Source organism: Melospiza georgiana, chromosome 3, assembly GCF_028018845.1.
Source record: "Melospiza georgiana isolate bMelGeo1 chromosome 3, bMelGeo1.pri, whole genome shotgun sequence".
In the NCBI taxonomy this organism is placed as follows: domain Eukaryota; kingdom Metazoa; phylum Chordata; class Aves; order Passeriformes; family Passerellidae; genus Melospiza; species Melospiza georgiana.
This window is the reverse complement of record NC_080432.1, coordinates 8,849,854-8,867,475: the sequence shown is the minus strand read 5'-3', so window position 1 is coordinate 8,867,475 and position 17,622 is coordinate 8,849,854. Positions and strand designations below refer to the sequence as shown.

The following is a 17,622-nucleotide window of genomic DNA, read 5'->3' as shown; positions in this document are numbered from 1 at the left end:
AATTGTTTAATGAACCCTAACACACAGCTACAGTTCCTGATGGTAGTAGATAAGATACATATTTAGATTATTTTTGAAACAATTAATGATACCATTACAAACCTAATGATCTGCATCATTCTTAGCATGCCTGAAGATCAACGTCCATCCAGAATTTAAAGAACTCATAACAAAGTTAATAGAATTACTTCCCCCCCAGTCATACAGTACAGAACTCTCTGCTTTCATCCAATTATCCTTAACACTTTTCCTTATTTAATGACTGCATTTGTATTTTAGCTATCAGCTTTGCAATGCAGCGCAAAAGAAATCCAGATGCAGCATTCCAGTCAAAAACAGAGAAATGTCACTGACTTGTCAGGTCTGCTTGTTTTCCCACCTTGCCTTAAGATGTTTTTTGAGAATGATTTTACAACAGCTGATATTTTGGAGACAAATGTTATAACAATGAAGCTACAAAATTTGGAAATATAAAATCTTTAACTGTGAAGGGCAATGAGAGCATGTATTCAAGCCTAGAAGCAGAGAGAGAAAAACATCACTGCAGCTCTTTTGATATATTCAGTGAATATATGACATGTAACTCATACCAGCATAGCTCCTAGTGAAATGGTCTCTAAACATTTTAGCAACCATTATTAGAAGGGAAGTAATGTGTCCAGACTTTGAGGGTACATCACTCCCACACTGTTCTAATGACAGAACTGCCATTAGCTATTAGAGCTATTGGGTCCATTCTACCTATTTATTTTATACCTACATTTAAATACCCTTTTCTGTAGCATTATGTGCCTTTATAAAAAAATGCAACAACATAACTCTAATATTACTTTAATTGTCCTTTCTGAAATACCATGCACAGCAATTTATGAAAGTTAGAACATACTTATAAAAAGTTCACTTTTCACACACACTTATAAATTTCAACGCATCTCCAGCAGGCTCATTTATTAGGAAACTGAATTTTAAATGGATATTTCTTTCTCTTTTATTCAATTTCTTTATTAGCAGCTCCTGAAATAGAAAACCTGAAACACCAGAGAACAAGAAAGGGCACATTGTCCTGACCACAGGCGTGGCCAAAGAGCCAAATCCATCCCTGCAACTCTAATCTTGTACTAGTAAATGCTGCCCCACACTTGCCTGTGTGCTTTCAGAACTTGCAGGTGTCTGAGGAGGCTGGTTTTGCAGAACTTCTACATCCCATTTGTAGTCAAATATCACACCCCCCTTTGCTTCTGGTACACACCCAGTCTCAGCAGGGCATCAACAAAAACCAAAACCAGCTAGCAAACAGAATGCAGGGGACAAGTGCAATTAATTACTCCGCTGTTAAAACTTAGAAACTTTAGCTATTATTCTGCAACATACTAGAGCCAGCTCTGAACACTAAATCAAAAATCATGTGGCCCTATAAGATGCACTGTAAATTTATATTTGTTTTTAAAAAAATATGCTACCTGCCTTCACATAAAGCTTCCTTATGTAGATACCTGCTCGCATCACACTGCCTTTAGAGTGGATCAGCTACTCCTCATCATTGCACAGCCATCAAAAGGGTAACTCATTCCTTCTGGTTTGAAAGAAATGTATCTGTTTGCTCAGAGGTGGATGTGAAACAACTGAACTACCAAATGATCCTGCTAAAATCTGCTAGTTTTGAAACAAGGACCTAAAAGGCAGTGGCAATTAAATCCTCTTTTCCACAGCCCACATACAGAAGATGAATTTTTGCCATCCTTCTGGCCATTCCCCCTAAAGAAAGGTATGAGAAAGGTACCATCTTAAATCATTTCTGTAGGACAAATGGAATGGGAATTTAACCCTCATATCAGTGTGACTTTACATGGTAAAAAGATTTCTCCTCCTCCTCCACCCCCAATCAAGTAAGGACATTTTGGGTACATTCTGCTTATTATTCCTAGAACTATCTCAGATTTCCTGCCTCTTTTAAAAAACACTCAAATTCCACCAAGCCTGTTTGTAAATTAGAAAGAGCAATATCCACCCTTCTAAAGCTTTGTGAAGGTGAGAGAAGGTAACTTTTAAAGTCTATTTTGCTTCTTTTAGAAACAAGTGTGATTTTAGCACTGAAACTTTGTATAGAAGAAAATAAAACATAAAGACAGATTATACTCAGAGTTCAGGTAAACAACAATTCAAAGTTTATTGTTTGAAAGTAAACATGAGTCATAATCTCAGCAGGTTTTTACTCATTAAAGTGAAACATGAAAAAAATTTCTAACAATACCACAAAGGTAACAAAAATTCTAGAGAAGTTTTCCATTTCATATTTTCACCAGCTACTTAGGTTTTTGTCCAAGTACTGGCCTTCCTATGTTTCTAATACAAGCAAATAACAGAACTATTTCTTTTCTTCTTTGCTGAAATATTAAAGAAATTACTGTAAAAGACAGCTCCTTTTGAAATTTACTGAATTCCTATGCCCTCTAACAGATCAAGCCAGCTGCCCAGTAGGGCTAAGAGAAGGTGAATGCTCAGATAGGCACGTCAATGTTCAAGCTGAACAGAAATCTTTCCTTCCTTACAAAGGATGGAATAACATAGCATCAACACAGCTAAAAATCACAGGTAAAATCCACAGTTACAAGATCCTAAAGTACCAGTTTCTGTAGTCTATAATATTTCACTTTTTATTTGTCCTTTAAGACTTCACAGCAGTGATTCTGTTTAAAGTATTTAAGGAACACTAAGCCATGTTCCCAGATTTTGCCTATATTACCTATAATTCTTCCAGCTATTAATAAGTTTCTTGCTGTCTATGTAAACCTGCAATTTATAAAACCTAAAGAAGTTATTACTAGTAACTAATCTAATCAAAGAACATTATAAAGAAAAAGAGGCTTTTAGGCAGTGGCAGTGAATAGCAGGTTGCTATTGACCACAAAGTATTTCAAACAACATTTCCTCTTTCACTTGAAAAAGTGGAAACATTTCAAATGAAAAGTAAACTGAAAGGGCAAAAGATATCCCACCCACAAGGCCATACAAAAGCTAAAGGGACACTGCAGCTTTTTTCACATTTTAAATATATAATTCAAACTGTGAGACCATTTATCAATACATACAATATTTTACTTTACGCTACTGTGTAAGAAGACTAAAAATAAATCCCCAAACATTAAATTTTACTGATACGAACACATTTTAGAATAGTTACAATTAACTTCAACAACTTCCTTAACACAAAGGTAAACTTGATATTTTATTTACAAATAAGACTCAATATTTTAAAAAACCAAACAACACATTCTACTCCGTATATATCCTTTCTAAATCATATACACCAAAGGAAAAATGTTTTAAAGAAAACACATAAAGAAAAAAAAATTAAATCATTAGATAAAAAAGCTATTTTGGATCTCTGAGAACATTTTTATTAGATTCAATAAAATTTCTTATCGAAGCATGTTTGATGTCAACAGTACAAATACACCTAACATCAAAGTTGTTAGCCAGGGATAATAGTGGTTTAAGAATGTCTGGGACATTAATCAGAAATAGCATGACACTAAAACAACAGTATTTTCAGACTTTGTATTTTGCACCTTTACAAACAGTGCTGGCCAATGCAGTACCAACTGTACGCTTTCAGACATCTCACTTTCTACAAAAGGCCCAGACATCACCCTGGAATTCTCTCAAGTTGTCTGGGTCAAATATTACTGATCTCCAGACTAGACTGGGTCAATCTTTAAAAGGGTGATGGCAAGATTAAGGAATATGTACTCAGGAAGAAACAGTGGCTTCCTGACACACAATATTCTCCTCAGTGAATACCAAAATTCAGACAAGTGTCTCAGCATAACAAGAAGGCACAACAGTGCCTCTGTGTGCCACTGTTCACATAAAAGACAATTTCAACATCTTAATTACAGAAGTCACTAAACAAACAAAAACCCTAGAAAATCAAATAATGAAATTACAAGTCATTCATTCAATACAGTATTAACCCTTTCCACATTTTTTCATAATCTTAACCATGTACATGAGATCGCCAGCTGCCTAACACTGTATCTGCTTGCATCAGCTGGAGAACCATTTCCTGTGATTATGCCTGATACTGCTCTGGGATGATGCCAAACATGTGGCTTGGCTCAATAATGTGTTCATTTTACATGTACTTTGAGATAGCTACTGAGGATTGCTGTTGTTAAAAAAGAAAAAAAAATTAAAACAACCCTTTCTTCAGAATAACTCATCTTCCAAGAACATAAAATGTAATTCAGTTGTTAAACCAAAAAATGTCTGTAGTTCTAAACCTCATGGCCTTAACTTTTAACTTCCCTGCATCGAGAGATAAACTGTATCCCAAGCTACAGAAACTTCCAGACTTGCCTTACATGTGGAGATGTACTGTAAGCAAATTTCCAACTTCAACATACGTAACATGAATATTCATTTAAACACTAGGCATAAGCCACAGATACAAGACGGGGATGGTGGAGATGTCACTTGTTTAGTTTTGCTTTAAGTTTAATAGGGGGCACTCTGTGCCTCTGTTACACACCATGCCCTCAACAGAGGTTGAAAACCTCTGGGGTTTCATCTTACTCTGTTCTAGAAAGGCTTGTTACTAAAGGAAGAGATGTATGGGAAGTAAATAGGGATGTAGGTGGAAGGAAGGAAAGGGAGGAAGAAAAAGAGACGTTTTCAGCTAATGACAGCTAGGTAACACACATTGCACCTCACTGAGGATGGCTGTGGGATGCACTTCAGCAAATATAAGCGCTAAAACAATACATGTATAACACCTAACTGCAGAACTGCTGGGCTGCTGGGCTAAGAGTGTGCTGGAGAAGTTGCTCAGAACGTAGTAAAAAAAAGTCTCTGTAACATGCTCCTGCAGTGAACAGCAAGTGCATACAAGGATTAAGCCCCCAGAGTGAACTACTCACCATTACAAGGTTTTTAAGTCTCACAGAGATGTGTTCAAGTACTCAAATCACTTACCATATTTACAGACAACTAAACAAATGCCTCAAATACTGAATTATCCCCAAGTTCTAAATAACTGGATGCTTATTAGCCACTCAACACCATATTATCCTTCATAATTAACCTGATTTCCTTCAAAATAGGGTTTCAATAAGCCTCAAGTTGGGTATTGGATCATTTTGTACCTGGAGCATTCTCCCAAATGATTCTGAAGGAAACACTTAACACCTCTTTTGAGAAAAACATAACATATTTCAGCATTTACAAAGGATCTCAAGTGCAATATAATAAAAGACTAAGCCAGGTACACTAATTCTTAAGACCCTGCCTGTACATTAGTACTCAAATCAAAAAAGAGGTGGTATGAGTAGGATTCCTGTCTTACTTCTTATTAACCACTAAGTCATACGCTTTCTTTACAGCAAAGTCATTAGCAATGTTCATACTACCTGCAAAGACAGGAGGATGTCAGTTCTGAATTATCTTGCCAAACATTGAGATTCCTTCTTGAGGATTTCTTTAGTAATTAATTATGGCTAATAAGGTCTTTGCATCTTGCAGACAATGCACAGTAGCTGTGTAAGCACAGTGCAACTTATGCCAAGATTCACATTTAATCTTACAGAACAATTATTCTATGAAAGCACTGAAGCAGGATTTCTCATTTAGAGAAAATAACAAATTTTTTTTCGTGTTAAGCAATTTTATCAATACAACTGGTAATAATAATGGTAATGTTGGCAATCTGAAACAGAAAACCTGCAAGTACCTAAACTACAGAATTATTTTTCAGAACTGAAATATGCTGAGTTTTAGACCAGTTAAGAAAGAAGCTGCAGATTCTACAGCCCTTCTAGTAATAGACAAGAAAATTAATTTAATTGTCATGCACTAAAATGATGAAAATGGCCTTCAAAAGAAACACAGATTCTGGACAACTCTGCCTATCACTAAACAAACTGTTTCCCAAACTATAAAGTCATCCTATTTCCAGCAGCTTTTGAGTCAGACTTTTTACCAGTGGTTGCAGTAAATAATACAGGAATACGTAGAAAATGACTCATTACATAAAATAAGAACCAGATGTCAATGTCCACACAAATGCATCAATTTAATTAAAATAATGCAAGTGTATTGTGCAATTTTAAGTGTTTACTACATTTTGTCATATTTGGATTTTTTGCATTCATTTAATTTTTATATAATGTTTGCAAGCTTTTCTATAAGATGTCCTTTATGCTTTTTTTCTATCATTCAGTATGTTATTAGATACCTGTCATAATTTTTGAGGTGGGAAGGAGTCAGAAAGCCATGATGGAGTTTGCAGAAAACTCTCTAGTTTATATCTTTCCAATAACACACAGGGACCCAAAAGCTGTGCATTTTCTCCATAATTCCCCTAAAAAGTGTTTTAATTCTGAATACACTACACTGCCCCTCAATCTTTCTAACACTGCTCCTAAAAGCCTCTGTCAGCATATATAACAACTTTTCCAAAGGTATGTCCATACAAATGAACCACTCGTGGTCTAGCAGTCCTTTTATCCCTACTGGATCCTTGTCACAGCACACTGAAGGCTCAGTCCAGCTCAGTGGCTAAAAAGTTACAAGTTGGTATCTCCTATCAGAAAAGCAGACAGAGGCACGTTCATAAGGCAGCTCACTGACCTCATGCAGTGGAGATGCACAGAGAGTCCCGAAAATCAACCTACCAAGACAAGCTTTTCAGTCCAAATCACAGCAGCCTTTTGGGGATGCCTTTCCCTTCAGAACTTCGTCCTGCTGCCTGGAGGCAATACCACCCCCTCCTCCACAAAGAGAATTGTAAAGAAACCCAAGGCTGTAACAGACACACAATGAGCTGTCCCAAGCCAGACCACTGTCCACTTGATTTAGCTTAAATATTACTTAACATTGGTAGGATACAGGGGTGAAAAAAGTCAAAATTTCAGCCTAAAATTTATGCCAAAAAATTAATTCAAGGTCTGTCCTGCATTATAAGTATACCCCTACAGCCTGAAAACATGTCTACTTCAAGGCAGAGACTCTTCTACAAAGAAAAAAAGTAAGTTAATTAAAAATACATTTAAGCAAGACTCAACTACTGGATAGATACATAGTCACATAAAGTAATTTTATTAAAGGCAGGATCCCTTGTCTTCTCTTCAGAGCTCACATGCCACACAGGCACTTCAAACAGCACACCAGCTATTTGATGACTAGCAAGTAACAGCTTTCTAATTGATAATTCATCATTACTGCAGTTGAGAATTAGAACTTAAAAAAAGGCAGCTGCAATGTTAAAAGTGCAAATTAGAATTAAAACTAACACATGCTGCTGATCCTTCCTGGGCTGTCTATAATGCTGGTCATATATATGCAAGAAGGTATTTTGAGAAGAACACCTGCACAATTTCCTACAGTGATGAAATCCCAAACCATCTTTCCAGAGCTTGCAAACCTGTCTGCTTATCACATAAGAAAATGAGGGGAACATCAATTGAGGCATAATATTATTCCTGGCAAATATAATAAAAAGGAAAATGGCCCCATTATGTCTCTAGTGATTTGAGGAGGTTAAAACAGGGTTTTTCCAGCTGTACATTTTTTAAATGGCTGCATTTCTCGAGTAATAGTCATATTCTGCCAGAATGTATGTAAAATTTCTTAAAATATTTTAGAAAATGGTACTGTAAGCTGATACATACGTACATATTATACAAAAATCTCCCATTGAACAGTTAAAAGCCTTTGAATAATTATTATGAGTATTTAGCATGGCACATAGGATGCCTGCTCAGACTTACAGAATCAACTTTTAAAGAAACCTCAGAAACAAAAATGCTACCTTAAAGTGAAAATTATATAACCAAGGATTTTATTTATATCATGTTTTGGAAGCAACATAGATGTGTACCATATGATGTCACACTCAGCAGTAAAAGCTCTGGGAAAGGAGAAGCAAGGGGTGTGGGGAACGAAGACACACATCCACACTCATGGGGTTTGTCTTCCCAAGCAACTGTTGGACATCTGATATTTTCTGCCCATTTCACAGCCAAAGGGAATGAGTTAGTGAGAGGTGAGGGGGGCATTTGGCTACTGGCTGGGGTCAACTCACCACAAGTAATAAATTTATTATAAGAAACAGAAGAGACAATTTTCAGAGATCCTCTTTACTCTTCCTGAATCCTTCAAGGAGAGGACACATTAGAATAATGGAATCATTAAGGTTGGAAATACTTCCAGGATCATTAAGTCCAACCTTTGACCAAATACCACCATGCTCACTAAAATGTATCATGAAGTGCCATGTCTACTCATTTTTTGAACACTTGCTCCCCCTCAGAGCAGCAGCTAAGATGAATGGCTTCCTATTTCTTGAACAAATTCATCAGAATCCAGTTTCCAAACAGAAATTCCCTAAGTGACACAGTTCAGCAGTCCTCACCAGTTTCAAAGAAAGGAGCAATTGTTTAAATGGCTGTATGGTTTACAGAGTATTTGAATGCAGACAAGGATGTCACAACTGTACAAAGTCATCTACTTAATCTGACAACATCTCAGAAGCAAGTTTACAACTGGAAAACTGAAATTTGCTCCACAATTCACCTGACAAATGCTTCAATCACCAACCTATCATTCCACAATCATCTATTCTTGCTGTAAGACCTCTTTATGTTTAAGATGCAGGCCTGTAATATCAGATTCAGTCTATGTTTTATCCAACATGCCTTTGGGCAAAAAAGAGTAACAGATGGCTCAGAGTAAGCTCATGCTTTAGAACAGTAAAGTCGAAGGAAGAATATAATTTATACCCATAAATTCCACATACAATGAAAGGGGAGAGACAGCAACTCTTCTATCCCTAAAATATCAACTAGGTAAAACATTCTGCACCTTCCTTTTAAAGTTATTTTTCTCCACCACACACTAGATTTAATGACACAGAAAAAGAACAAGTTTTATTTTGCATCTCAAAGCTGGACTCAGCAACAGGTTGGCCACCAAACTCTAGCCCACAAGTTTATGTAGTGAATAGAAGACTGAGAACACCTACTGCCCTTTCTGCAATACTCAAACAGTCCACATTGAAGCCTAACTGTTTCTTGGCTTCAGTCCAGTCTCATGAATTTTCCTTGAACTATACACAGTCATGTACAACTTCAAGAGGAATATCTATATCTGGAATAAGCTCAAGAAACACCCAGAAGAGGGATCTTTCACAACACTGGTTAATTCAGTGAGCATGACTACCACAGAACCATAGGATGCTGCTGTTCCTATTGTTTCCTTCAATCACATTTTTATGTGTTTGTGCAGTGTTGGGGTGGCTTGACCCTGGCCAGCAGCCATGCTGCTGCTTGTTCACCCCCCACAGTGGGGCAGGGGAGAAAATAGGAAGAAGAAAGGGAAAAAAAAAACTTACAGGGTTGAGATACAGTTTAACAGATGAAGCAAAAGAAAAATAACCCCCAAGTGAAGGAAAGAAATGCTCACCACATCCCACAGGGTGACCAATGCTACAAGCTCCAGTTTACTAATCTCCAAAAACCAGACATCCTGAAAGCAAAAAACGCACCCTTTCTTCTTCCTCTACCTGTGTTTTTATTTCTGAGCATGACAATACACAGTACAGCACATCCCACTGGCCAGTCTGGGTCTACTGTCCGAGCTGTGTCCCTACACAGCCTCTTGCCCACCCCCTCGCCTACTTGCTGGGCAGGGAGGGTGGAAGAAAGCTTTGATGTTGTGCAGGCCAGGAGCAGCCAAAACATTGCAGTGCTATCAACACTGTTTAATCCACAAATCTCAAGCACTTCTACTGTGACAAAAGTTAACTCCTAAACCCAGTTAGGAATGTGCTCACATTGGCATTGCTCAAACAGAGGCAATCAGATTCCTCAGAGAGAGATGAGCATAAAGAATGCCCTGACTGTGCATTTTCTTATGGGTTGTGCTTGCAATAAACACAAAATTGCTCCTTTCTGTGATGTGATGAGGTATTTAAAAAGCCAGAAGGGCTAAATACACAATGACTGACTACTGCTTATAATGTAAGAATACAGAGGTACATGACAAAACTTAATGGTTTAAGGTGAAAATAATCCCAAGTACAATGCCTTTCCTGCAAAGAACAGAACTGAATTTGGGAATTCATTGCCACAAGATGCCAAAAAGACTAAAAGTTCAGGTATGTCTAGATGAATCAAGGGACATCAAATACTTTGGCAGCCTCTGAACTCAACAGCTTAGAAAGTGATAATCAGCCACTTAAATCATAATATGAAAGTGAAGGCTTAATTGGATTCGTCTTCCCTTTTTTTTCAGTAGATCACCTAAGCACCTCCCACTGGCTGCTACAGGAGAGAGACACTAGACAAACATCTTTGGAAACAAAGCTACAGGGTGAAATAACAGAGATTCTGAGGATTACAATTTGGGATTTAGGAGTCTAATGTCTCTCAGTCTGTTTCTGGGTCTTACCCTTGTTTCTTTCTCTTTTTAGTTCAGACATCAGCTGTTATATTTCTAACATCCAGCTACACATTACAGATCATTTGCTAAATTGCTTTTGATTAGATAAGTTTATCTGAACTACAGAGTAGATTTTGGTCTCAGTTCTCTCTTCAAACATTAAAGCATAATTCAGTATAAGAAAATGTGTAGGCTAGAAAGTGCTCAACACTAACTTCAACAATTGTTACTACAAACAATTTACCAGGAAAACAGTAAGCTGTTATTTAGAGTAATGAGGACTTCAATTTTCTATGGGGAAATTTTGTAGGAGGGAGAAAAGCAAACCTGTTCAGCACTCAAAACACCCATAGGAGCTGGTATTAATCCCACCTCTAACAGCTTCCAAATAAACTTCACTTTATAACTAACCAGAGAAAGACATGTGTCTTCCCTTCCCCCAACCACCTCCACACCCCATTAGCAGCTCCTGTAACTATTTGTAACTAGCTCCTGTAACAGAAGAGGAATGAAACATGCAAGAATAACATGGATCAGCCTGAGCTCAGTTTAGTATTTATAAAGGATAACTTTTTCAGACAAAACCAGGACCTGCAGAAATATACACCAGCCTTTGGAGAAGGATGATCTTTCTATTAACTCTGTAAAAAAATATTTTTCAACTATAAATGTTCTTCCTGAAAACAGAATTAACACTACACAATAGAAAACTGAAAATTATACTGAGAAGCAAGGGACTGCAACTACTTTAGAAGTCAAATTACAATAGTCTTGATCACATAATCACAGAATGGGTAAGGCTGACAGGGACCATGGTGGATCATCTGGTTCAACCTCTCTGCTCAAGCAGGTCCATCCTAAAGCACAAGGCACAGTGCAGACAGTTCTTGAGTATCTCCAGTGCAGGAGACTCCACAACCTCTCAGGGCAACTTGTTCCAGTGGTCAGTCATCTATACAATGAAGTTCTTCCTTATGTACCAGCAGAACTTCCTGTGCATGAACATCTCCCCACTGTCTCTTGTCCTAGTGTTTGGCACCACCAAAAAGAGCCTTGATCCATCCTCTTGACACTCTCTCTTCAGACAGTTATATACATTTATGAGGTCTCCTCTCACTTGTCTCTTCTTGACGCTGAACAGGCCCAACTCTCCCAGCCACTCTTCATAAGAGAGACGTGTCAGTCCTTTAATCATCTTCATAACCTTCCACCAGACCTGCTCCAGGAGCTTCAGGTTTAGCTTCAAAGCAAGTTCTGTAAACACAGAACTGTCAGTTTAAAACACTGTTGTTTGACAATTTCTTGCCTTCTCTCTGATTCAGTGGAAGTTGTGACCTAACCTCTTCCAAAGGCCAAGCTAGCTTTTAGAGAAAACTGAGGTCTAACATGTAAACTACACATACAATAGTATATACAGGCCTTTATACAGTGCATAAAGTCCCCAGCTGGGAGTTGGTCTGTACTCCCACACAAATGTGACGAGAGTTCTTCCAAAATCTACACATATAATTCCAAGACGATGCAAGTTTACTCTCCTCTGGCCAGAAGCAAGTCAGATCCAAAGGAAAACATTTTACTACAGCACCTGCTGAAAAGCAGCATGTGTTTAATCAGACACACCACCTCACTGTTATCATCAATGCCATTTTTAGATGAAGGACAGTTTGCATCTAACCTGACAGCTGGCTTGGTTTTCTTCCTCCTAAAAACTTAGCTTTGCAACCTACCATGTGAACATACGTAACTCTTGCTGCACTCTCTGAAACTTCCAATATTTTTTTTCTAGTCATTGGCTAGACTCAAATCAAGTCTATCTTCTGGAAAGTAACTAAGCATGACTATTAGATTTCTTCTCTGCAGAAATTACATTTACTGGTTTCACTTCAACAGAACTACCTTACAGTCAATTGTTCAAAAAGCCATAAGACTTAAGAGTCTACACCAATGTTAGTATTTTAAGAACAACAACAAAACTACTACTCATAGAAGTTTTTAAGCAAAATCATTATTTAACTTCCAATACGATACACACTCCTGAAGCACCTGAAGAGGAAGCCTTAGGTCGCTACAAGACTCTCAAGTGTTTTATAAGCAAAGCAGTCAGTTTACCACTACCAATCAAAATGAAGCAGTACCCAAAAGGAAAAACACTCTACGTGACCACATGCTTTTTTCATTCTTCACTTCTGGCTCTCTACATTTATTAATACCACTAATAAGTACTGAAAGCACATTCGAGAGCGGCGCGTTTCCTACTTGACCACTCCCACCAGCAAAGCCGTTCCGAGAAGCAAAGCCCGGCATGCAGGGGGGAGCCCGCGGCACCAGGGCCTTCAGGAGCGGCCTGCCATCACCGGCCGCGGTGCGCGCCGGGGCTGGGGCACGCCGAGCGCTGCGCCAGCCCCGGCCCCGCTGCTGCCAGCCCCGGGCACGCTGCCTGCCCTGCCCGCCGGAGGCAACGCGTGGCACCGGCCAGCGGCCCGACTATCCCGAACCCCGCAGCCCGGCTGCCCCGAGCCCCGCGCCCCGCCAGCAGCGCAGCGACGCCCCTGCCCCGGGGGCTGCGGGCAGAGACCCGCGCAGCGGCGGCGGGACGCCCCTCCGCGCCTGGGCAGGCCGGTCCCGGCGGTCCCACTCCCCACCGGGGTGCGGGACCGCGGCTCCGCACCGGCGTTGGCGCAGAGCAGCGCCCGCCCTCTGCGCCCGCCCGGGGCCTCCCCGCGGCCCCCACGCCGCGCCCGCCCGACCCCCGCCCGCCGCGCACCTGCCTTACGGCCCGCCGGTTCCGCTGCCGCCAAGAGCCGGCGCGGCGCGACACTGCCGTACGGCGAGCGGGCGGGGCCCGTGTTCGGCGCGGCCCCTGGGGCTCCGCCGGTGCCCTCGGCGGGGCTGTCCCGGTGCCCCCGGCCTCCGCTGGCCTCCGCTGGCGCCTGCCCGGGTCTCCGCGCTCCGCCGAGCCGGCGCCGCGCTCAGGCCTACGTCGGCTGCAGGCCGCGCCTCCGCCGCGTTCTCGGTGCAGACAAACGCGTCCCGCCGAGGTGCCGCCGCTGCTGAGCCCGGCCGCCCGCCCCGGTTATGCCCGGCGTGGAATACGCCGTGGGGGCAGCGCCCAGCAGTATTTCACAGAATCACAGAATGAATTTCGTTGATAAAGACGCAATCTGTACCGAGTTCAACGTATGACCGAACACCAACCACCGTGCAACCTAAACCATGCCGCCACGTGACGCGTCCAGTCTTGCACCTCCATGGTCGGTGCCTCTTCGCTTCCCTGAGCAGCCCATTCCAGTGTCTAATCACTGTGTCTGCGTAGAATTTTTTCCTATTGTCCAAACTAAACCTCCCCGGCACAGCTTAAGACCGTCCTCTTGTCCTGTGGCTGGTTGCATGGGAGAAGAAGCTGATCGCCACCTGGCTACACTCTCCTTTCAGGCCTCGTAGAGAGCAGTAAGATTCCTCCTAAGCCTCCTTTTCTCCAGGCTCAACAACCCCAGCTCCCTCGGCCTCTCCCCATAAGACTTTGTGCTCCTGAGTCAGTGCCTGGACTTTCCTGGATGTGGGTGTCGGTGGCCTTCAGCCTCAGTGCTCATTAGCAGCTCATCCATTCCCTGAACAAGTTATTCTTGCCAAACCCATATGTCTACCTCGGTGTGGCCTCTAGAGCTTTTCCACTTATTCACTTGTATAATTTTTGAAGCAAGCTCTTTAAATAAGTGGCCTATGTCCTCAGCTGTATATGTATATATATATATATATATATATATATATATATATATATATATATATATATATATATACACACTCTATATGTGTAATGTGATGCTTTTCAATAAAAAATTTTCAATAAAAATATTATCTGCCAGATATTCAGTGGACTAAAAATACCAGACATTGCATGGAATTAATTTTTTCAAATGCAGATGCCATAACGTAGACTTAATATGTGCCTCAGGAAAAAATTGTTCTCCTTTTCTTCAGTATGTATGAATTTTTTTGGAAGACATGACGTTTGATGTCCACATCTTAAACAATCCTTTGCTTATTCTCTTCTGTGTTATACCAGATTTTTGGCAGCATTTCAATATTCATTACTATGTAAATCTACTGTTTACTGTCTTGTCCTTTATTTGACTGCTATGTATTTCTCCATCTTTTGCATGAAATCCTTCTGGCATAGCCACATGAGAAGTTCTAATTAAAATTTGAGAAAAAAGGTTTCAGTCAAGCAGGCTCAATATTGTAGAATCTGAGAAGCAAGAAACATACCTGATCTTGAGTTTGCAAAACAACCTGGAAATTTACGGGAGTTAATTCACCACTGTACTCCTCACTTCACGTGTTTGTTAACCAAGTGATATTTTATTTGGAGTCAAACCAGTGTTGTTCACCTGGAGAACAATGGGCACTCACAAGACCCAATCCCAGTTTATGGTCACTGAGTACTGCCAGCTGGTATTATTGTCCTGAATTACTGTCTGGTATTACTGACTTGAATTATTGTCTGCAAATGCATTACAATTTGTGGACTATTGAATTGATTCTTTTGGTTTCTTTTTAACAGCTAAACATTAATTCTAATATATGACCCATGAATTTTAGTTACTTGAAGAGTACTTCAGATTCAGAAAAGAAATAGATTAGTAATTAAAATAACTTTGTATTTTGACAATGGAAAACTTATTAAATCACTGTCTTACAAAAAAAAATCAAAAAATTCATTTTCTGTTGAGATTGTAAGACGAACCTGGCAGATGTCCTTGTATCAGTATTAATCTTTGCTGTGATGAGAATATCAAGCATTCAAAACTAACTGCTCTCTGCAGATGTCACTGTAACCAACACGGGGAGAAAAATCTTAAATCAATGTTATTATGTGACAATAATGCAGATTCCTCAGAAAACATTCCAAATCTCTATTGCCTGTGATTACAAAGTAATCATATCATGCTGCAACTGCAATGCTAGCAAAAGTCAGTGCGTTGGAGGTGCTGTTATTCAAATGAGCTGTAATTCTTTACAGTCATCTTGTTCCCATAGATTTTAATACTTCATTTAAAAGTCACCGGGAGGAGGGACTGACCTTGGCTCGATATCAGGTGCCCACTGAAGTCACTCTGTCAATCCCCTTCTTGGCTGGACAGGGCAGAGAAAATGTAACAAAAGGATTGTTGGTTGAGATAAGGACAGGGAGAGATCACTCAGCAATTACTGTCACAGGCAAATCAGACTCAACTTGGGGAAAAGTAAGTTCAACTTATTACCTGTCAAAATCAGAGTAGAATAATGAGCTATAAAACCAAATCCTAAACACCTTCCCCTCATTGCTGCCTTCTTTCTGAGCTGAACTTGATTCCCTCCTCCTGTCAGTTGTGCAGGTGAACAAGGAATGTGGGCTGCAGCCAGTTCATCACACATTGTCTCTGCTGCTGCTTCCTTCTCTGGGGTTGGATTCCTCACACCCATCATCTTCTCCCTCATGAAGTCCCTCCCACATGAGACAGAGCTCCATAAACTTCTACAAGGTGAGACCTTCCCAGCTCTGTAGTTCTTCATTAAATGCTCCAGCATGTGTGCCTTGTACACTGCTTCAGTGTGGGACCCCCAGTGAGAGCACAAGTCCTTCCAGCAAATCTGCTCCAGTTGGGCTTCCCACAGGGTCACAGGTTCCTTTTGGACATCCAGCTGCTCTGGTGTGGGTTCCTCCTTGTGCTGCTCCACTGTGGACCTTTTTGGGTTGCAGGGGGATAGCTGGTCTCACCACAGTCTGCATCATGGGCTGCCAGGCAATCTCTGTTCTAGTGCATGGAGCACCTCCTCTCCCTCCTCCTTCACTGATGTTGGCATCTTCAGAGCTTTTCCCTTCATGTTCTCAGTCCTCTCTCCAGCTGCAGTTGCTTTTGCTCAGGTTTTTTCTGTCTTCTTAAGTCTGTTACCACAGAGGTGCTGCCATCAACACTGACAGGCTCAGCCTTGGCCAGGGGTGGGTCTGCCTTGGCTGGCACAGGATCTGTCAGACACAGGGGAAGCTTCAGGCAGCTTCTTACAGAAGCCTAACCCTGTACTCCCCCCCTCATTACCAAACTTGGGCCACACAACACAGTTGCACAGATATTGTGAGTGGTCTGTAAGTTCTTAAATCTGAATACACAGTGTATTATAAGAAGATATTGCTGACGAAGATATGAATAAGAAAATAGGTATCTACTGCTGCATAAAAATTCATAATTCAAATTTGTTCCTTGAGACCTGAGCCTTTTATAATGTCATGCAGGCTACATGAAAAGGATGTATCATCTCCATTATTACTGGTTCTTATGCACTGCTCTCTGACTTCAATCTACTTCTGTGATCTTCTACTGGATATGAATGTACCTGGATTTAACCCCCAGCTGCTTTTCTTTAGCGCAGTGAGTTTTCAAAGCAGTCTTAAATTTTGTCCGTGGTTTTTAAAATTAATTAAGCAGTCTGATACTTCTTTGCTGGTGAATAGCTATGTAGCTAGAATGGAAAACATGTTTCTTGTTAATCTTCATTTATTATTTCTTAAGTGTATTTATAAGTTCAACAGGATTGTTTGCTTCACAGTATGGATAAAGGATGTAGAAATACACATTATCATAATTTGACAGAATTCTTGAGTGGTAGTGGACAAGTCTTCTTTGTTTTCTTTTTTTTGTTGTTATTTCAGTTGCTGAGCCTAAGTTTAAACAGTTACAAGTTTCCTAGTAATCCCCACCACTACAATTTTAATTCTTGCTCATAGAATTAATAATTAATGACTTTAAATATATAGCAGTTAAATAAGGAAAACATTATAATTTTGCTCTTTTTTCTTTCAGAAAAGAAAAAAAAAGTACCTTTCATTGAGAAAAGTGATTTATTTTCTTTTTTAAATAAATACATCATAATCTAATAGAAAATGTATGCTATTATATCCAACAAGAATCCTGTACTTAGAAAACATCATAGATATTTTAAAAATATTTCCCAATATTGATTTAGAGAATAATTTTGGGAGTCTTCTTTAACCATCATGTTTCTGTACCTTGGTCATATGTTGAATCTGATTGATGCTTGCATAATTTCAAGAGAAATGCTCTATGTGTCATGTTTTGTGAATTTGCATTGACATATTTGCCAGCTCTTTATCAGAGGAAAATGAAAAAATAAAGTAAACCAAATAAA

At 40.0% G+C, this 17,622-nt stretch overlaps 1 protein-coding gene across 1 annotated transcript in view; it reads right to left on the bottom strand.

Moving 5' to 3' along the window:
- The window catches only part of ASCC3 (activating signal cointegrator 1 complex subunit 3), a 250,697-nt gene extending 237,456 nt beyond the window's left edge, over positions 1-13,241 (bottom strand). Inside the window, exon 1 of the mRNA XM_058019769.1 lies at positions 13,202-13,241. The gene's annotated coding sequence lies outside the window, so the exon portion shown is untranslated. The remainder of the gene's footprint in view (positions 1-13,201) is intronic.
- Between the last annotated feature and the right edge of the window lie 4,381 nt (positions 13,242-17,622).